This window comes from Canis lupus, unplaced genomic scaffold (assembly GCF_011100685.1).
Source record: "Canis lupus familiaris isolate Mischka breed German Shepherd unplaced genomic scaffold, alternate assembly UU_Cfam_GSD_1.0 chrUn_S421H581, whole genome shotgun sequence".
Lineage (NCBI taxonomy): Eukaryota > Metazoa > Chordata > Mammalia > Carnivora > Canidae > Canis > Canis lupus.
This window is the reverse complement of record NW_023331351.1, coordinates 13489-19484: the sequence shown is the minus strand read 5'-3', so window position 1 is coordinate 19484 and position 5996 is coordinate 13489. Positions and strand designations below refer to the sequence as shown.

Below are 5996 nucleotides of genomic sequence, written 5' to 3'. Positions count from 1 at the left end.
GGAAATAGAAAAATAGGGCAGCCCCGGTGGCGCAGAGGTTTAGCGGGGTGTGATCCTGGTTATCCGGAATCGAGTCCCACGTGGGGTTCCCTGCATGGAGCCTGCTTCTCCCTCTGCCTGTGTCTCTGCCTCTCTCTCTCTCTTTCTCTCTCTCTCTCTGTGTCTCAATAAATAAATAAAATCTTAAGAAAGAAAGAAAAAAAGAAAATGGAAAGACAAAGAATAATGGGATAAAACCCATGAATTCTAGGTCTTATATTCCCTCAGCGCTGGGTGTTTGCAGTTCTCAGTGTTCAGTAAACAAAGTCTTGGCTGGATGTTCTTGCTGTTGTTCTGGGGGAGGGGCCTGTTGTGTTCATCTCAAGTGTCTGCCCTGGGGGGTGGGGGGGTATTGCAGCTCCCTTGCCAGGGGGCCAGGCTAAGTAACCAGCTCCCAATTGCTCCCTGTGGCTTTTGTTCCCTGAGGTCTTACCTCACCCTTGTAGAGATGAGAGGTAAAAAGGCGGCCTTCTAATCTCCAGCAGACTTCTAAAAGTTCAGATTTTGTGCTCCACTGCTCTAGCACTTTCTGGTAGCCAGCTTATGGAGTCTCCCTCCTCCCAGGGTTTATCTTCTGATATATTGCCCCAGATTCACATCTCCAGCCTCCTGTTTTGTAAAAAGTGGTCACTTTTCTATTTGTAGAGTTGCAGCTATTCTTTTCTTAGATCCGTGATTGAGTTTGCAGGAGTTCAGGATGATTTAGGACTCTCTAGCTGAATTCCTGGGAGCAGTGAAACTAAGGTCTCCTTCTCATCTGTTCTTGGACTCTCTCCTGATTGTTTTTTAAAATTTTTATTTATTTATTTATTTTAGAGAGAGAAATAGAGAACATGAGCAATGAGGGGGAAGGGGGGCAGAAGAAGAAAGAGCATCCTGAAGCAGACTCCCCATGATGAGCACAGAGCCTGACTTGGGGCTCCATCCCAGGACACTGAGATCAGGACTTGGGCTGAGATCAGAGCTGATTGCTTAACCAACTGAGCCACCAGATGCCCTGAAATATGATTGATTATTGAGTATTTATCTTGTATCCTGCAACAATGCTAAACTTATTTGTTCTAGGATATTTTGTAGATTCCCTGGAATTTCTACAGAGATGATTATGTTGTCTGTGGAGAAGGCAGCTAGAGTTTTCTTTCCAAAGTGGAGGCCTTTTATTTTTCTTGACTGACTGCACTGGTTAGAATCTTCAGAACAATAGTAGAAGTGGTAGGATGGTCATCCTTGACTTGTATGTGATTAGGAGTAAAGCATTCAGTCATTCATCGTTAAGTGCGTTGTTAGTTATGGGTTTTTCCACAGATGCTCTTTATTAGGTATAGTACTTTCTCTTCTGATCCTAGTTTTCTGACAATTTTTATCAGGAATGGATGTTAGCTTTTGTCAAATACCTTTTCAATGCCTATGGAAATGATTATAAGCCATGTAATCATTTTCATAAGGATGATTTATTTATATGATGAATTACCTTGATTGATTTCTAGTGATAAAAGAGCCTTGTGTTTCTGAGATAAGACCCACTACTTTTTGTATATATTATTATATCTTTATATACCATATACATGGTATATATATGTGTGTATATATATTTTTCTAAACCATATAATCATTTCTATAGGCATGATATATTTATATGGTGAATTGCCTTGACTGATTTTCTATTGATAAAACAACTTTGTATTCCTGGGATAAAATATATTTTATATAAGTTTATATTATTTAATTTGGTTTGCTAAATTTTGTGTCAAATTTTTGATTTATATTTATGAGGAGTACTGGTCTTTACATTTTTCTTTTTTTGATGTCTTTATCTAGTTTTAGTATGTGGCAATGCTGGTCTCATAGACAAACTCAGTGGCCTCCTAGAAAGATTAGGAAGTTCTCTTTGCTTCTGTTCTCTAGAATATATTATTTCTTTTCAGGATATATTCTGAATAATAATTTATTTCTTCCTCCAATGTTTGGTACCTTGTATCAATGAAGCCATCTGAGTTTGAAATTCTATTTGTAGGAACGTTTGGATTCAAAGTTAATTCAACTTAAAATATACAAATTATTTTTACTCAATTTATGTAATATTTCTCCGTTAAACTAATAGTTTGCATCTTTGGGGAATTTGTCCATTTCATCTAACTTGTAGATATACTGACATAAATTTGTTCTTGGTATTCTTTCTTATTATCCTTTAACATCTGTGGAATATGTAGTGATGCCAACTCTCTTATTCCTGATATTGATAATTTTTTCTTCTCTTTTTTTTTCTGATCAGTTTGGATAGAGCTTCATCAGGTTAATTCATCTTCTCAAAGAACCAGCTTTTGGGTTCATTGATTTTCTGCTATTTTATATCTTATTGATATCTATTCTGAAGTAAGCCATCCAGAAAGATTGATCATGTGCCTTCATTTTTGTTTTTTAGACATTCATCTGAAAGTCCATCAGTCCCTGATATAAATGGTGACTAAGCAAATATTATTATTTGTCTAGTATTAGTTTGGGCAACTCAGAAGAAGCCATGTTGGCCCCTAACAAAGATTATGCCCCCAGGTTGGCTTTAGAATCCCTCAGTAAATGTTTCTCAGGGTCTTATCTGACATACACCACTTAAGCCACCCATAATTGCACTCACACAGTGCAATCCAGTCCAGTGGAACAAAAAGTTTTGTGTGCTTTCCATGTGTGAGGCATAGCATGGGTCCTGTAGAAGGAAAGTGCAAATATGAAGAAGATATACCCTCTGGCGTCAACAAGCGCTCAGTAGAGTTTGGGAGACAGATACAAAGATTCCTGCAGGTGGGTAGCAGGCCAAATTAGGTCAGCCTTCAGCAGAGAGGTCTAGACAGAGGAATGCAGAGCCCAGAGGAAAGAGAGAGGATGCCTAGCAGAGTGCTTCTGGCAAGCTTCAGGCAAGTGACCACCCACTGCATGTGATGTGTGTAGGGAAATGACTGAATATAGAGGACAGTCCTATTCCATCTATCAATTCCTAGAATGGTCCATGGAGGCAGGATTTGGCACTCTTAACCTTTTGTAGCCCACAAAGGGTTTGGAAGTGGAAAAACCGGTGGCAATGCCAGGCTTTTTAGAGGCTCTTGTGAATACAGTTCCATTGTCCATGAGGACGCTAGTGGTAAGTGACTTCATGTCCTCCTTGGAAACTGGGATGCCAATCTCTTTCTGGGCAAAATTGTCTTATGTATCCTGAAGATAACCCAAGCTTTCCTTGGAAAAAATTGGAAAAAATCACTTTAATTGATATTTACTTTCCTTTTTATCACTCTGAGTCCTCAAAACATTGCCTAATAATTCTGTTTCCAAAAGAGCATCGACATGCCATACAGTGCATGATCTTTGTCCAAGGCAAAGATCAAATGGTACTGCTGTCTGGAAAATTTACAAGCATGTTTGTCAGCAAATGCTACCCATTCATTATCGTTCTTAGGAGTGCATCACTGGCAATGAGTGTAGTTTTTTTTTTTCATGACTGTGTAAATACACTCCCTCTGCTGGGGCGGGCTTTGTGCCTATACTTCTTCCACGGACTGACTCTATTACACCAGCTCAGAACCCAAGCAACTGGATTGCCCTGGGCTGCAGTTTTCCAATGGCTGCCACAATTTTGACCGGCTTTCCTCTGTTGTGTGTGTGTCTCCTGCTGACATCTGGCTTTGCTGAGGCAGGCAAGCTGCTGGTAGTACCCATGGATGGGAGCCACTGGTTTACCATGCGTTTGGTTGTGGAGCAACTCATCCAAAGAGGGCATGAGTTGGTTTTAATCATACCAGAGGTGAGTTGGCAACTGGGAAAATCCTCCAATTTTACGGTGAAGACTTATTCCACAACTTACAATCTGGAGGAGTTGAATCAGATGTTCAAGAATTTCTTATTCTCAGTGGAAAACTCAGCAGCAAAGCTCACTTTTTTTGGTCTTAAGTCCATTAAAAGACAGTCTTGAACACCTTTTTTTACATTGTAAGAATTTGTTTAGTGATCCAAAATTAGTAGAATACATAAAGGAGAGTTCTTTTGATGCAGTGTTTCTGGATCCTTTTGATGTGTGTGGCTTAATTGTAGCCAAGTATTTTTCACTCCCATCCGTGGGCTTCACAAGGAGATTGTATTGCCATTATCTTGAAGAAGCCACACAGTGCCCCAGTTCTCCTTCTTATGTTCCTAGACCTTTCTCCATATTGTCAGATGTCATGAGTTTCAGAGAGAGAGTGAGGAATCACATCTTCCACCTGGAGGAACATTTATTTTGCCACTATTTTTTAAAAACGCTTTGGAAGTTGCATCTGAGATCCTCCAAAAGGCTGTCACACCTTATGATCTCTATAGCCATATGTCGATTTGGCTGTTAAGAACTGACTTTGTTTTTGACTATCCCAAACCTGTGATGCCCAACATGGTCTTCATTGGAGGCATCAACTGCCAGGAGGGAAAGCCATTGCCAAAGGTAAGTTACCTCTTTTTGCCTAGTAAGAATAACCTGGTTTTGGACACACACACACACACACACACACACAAAGGAAAAGAAAAAAAAGATTCCTACTAAACTCCAGATTTGACATTTACATTTCCCACATTTGGAAATTTTTCCTGGTAGAAAGAATTCTTTTTGTGCCAATTCATTGATTCGTGCTGTAGCAAATTATAAAGCTGCTCTGTTTGATACGTATATGTACACAATTGATATAATCGTATATAATTTCTAGGCTGGTTTTGTAGTACTATCCTTTGGAAACTACTGAAAAACACACTAAAACTGAAATTTCACTTTTTAAAATAACTAATGCCATCCTTTGAGGAAAAGGCCCTTAGAAGTTTCGTATGGTAGTTCTCCCATTTTTCTGAAATTATTTTTTCTATATGCATATATCTAATGTATATTCTCTCACATGTTTTATTAAAATAAAATCTAGTAATGGATTGGACTTAATGTTCTTTACCTTGCTTTTTTCATTTACTAATAAATAATGAATATCTTTATAGTCAATCCATAAAAATCTGTGGCCTTTTTTTTTTTTCAGATTTTATTTATTTACTTGAGTCAGAGAGAGAGAGAGAGAGAGAGAGAGAGAGAGAGAGAGAGAGAATAAGTACCAGGAGAGGGCAGCAGAAGGAGAGGGTGAAGCAGGCTCCTTGCTGAGCAGAAAGCCCAATGCAGGGCTACATCCCAGGACCCTGGGATTATGACCTGAGCCCAAGGCATAAAATTAACTGACCCAGAGATCCAGGCCCCCGTCACATTCTTTATAATAGTTGCATAAAATTCTTTACTTGGATGCACCATAGTTCTTTCAACTAAGCCATAGTGATAGATTTTTAAAGCTTTATCCCACTGTGTGCTTTATAAGCAAGACTTCACTAAATCTACTTAAATAATTGCTTTAGATTCTCACATTTCCACATTCTTGCTCTTCTCTCTGTAGGCTGAATGTCCTTGGGAGTAGGGGTTGTTTGGCCAAATGCATGCCCATGTTACCTTTTAAGTTAATTCAACAAGTTGCTTTCAAAAGATCAAACAATCTGGATGTTTCTGATTAGGGTAGGTCTCAGGTATTTTTGTCATATCATTTTTGAAATGATAGTGTAGAAGTGAAGCACAGCCATTAGTGTTTTCTTACACGCAGATGCTCAGGACAGATGATTTAGTTGGCTCAGACACATCGTCCCCTATCTGCAGGATCAATTCACTTGCCTGAAATAGCATTTGGACCTTCAACTGCTCTGCCCTTCGCTGGCTCCTTCAGCTTTCCCCACACCTGGGACATGTGTGTTTAGCTCTGAGAGGAAGAGCACCAGCTTCTCCTACAGGACACTCACATCATCAAGGTTGGAGGCATTGAGCACAACTGCAGGGGTCTAGTCCCTTCTCATGGGTTTTAGCTCATCCTTGTGGGTCCCAGCTTGTCCTTGCTCTCCCCCACTTCACACCCACCCATGCTTTCTGA

The 5996-nt window shown here is 39.6% G+C and overlaps 1 pseudogene; it reads left to right on the top strand.

Moving 5' to 3' along the window:
- Positions 1-3553: 3553 nt before the first annotated feature.
- Positions 3554-5495, top strand: LOC119879203 (annotated as a pseudogene).
- Positions 5496-5996: the final 501 nt, after the last annotated feature.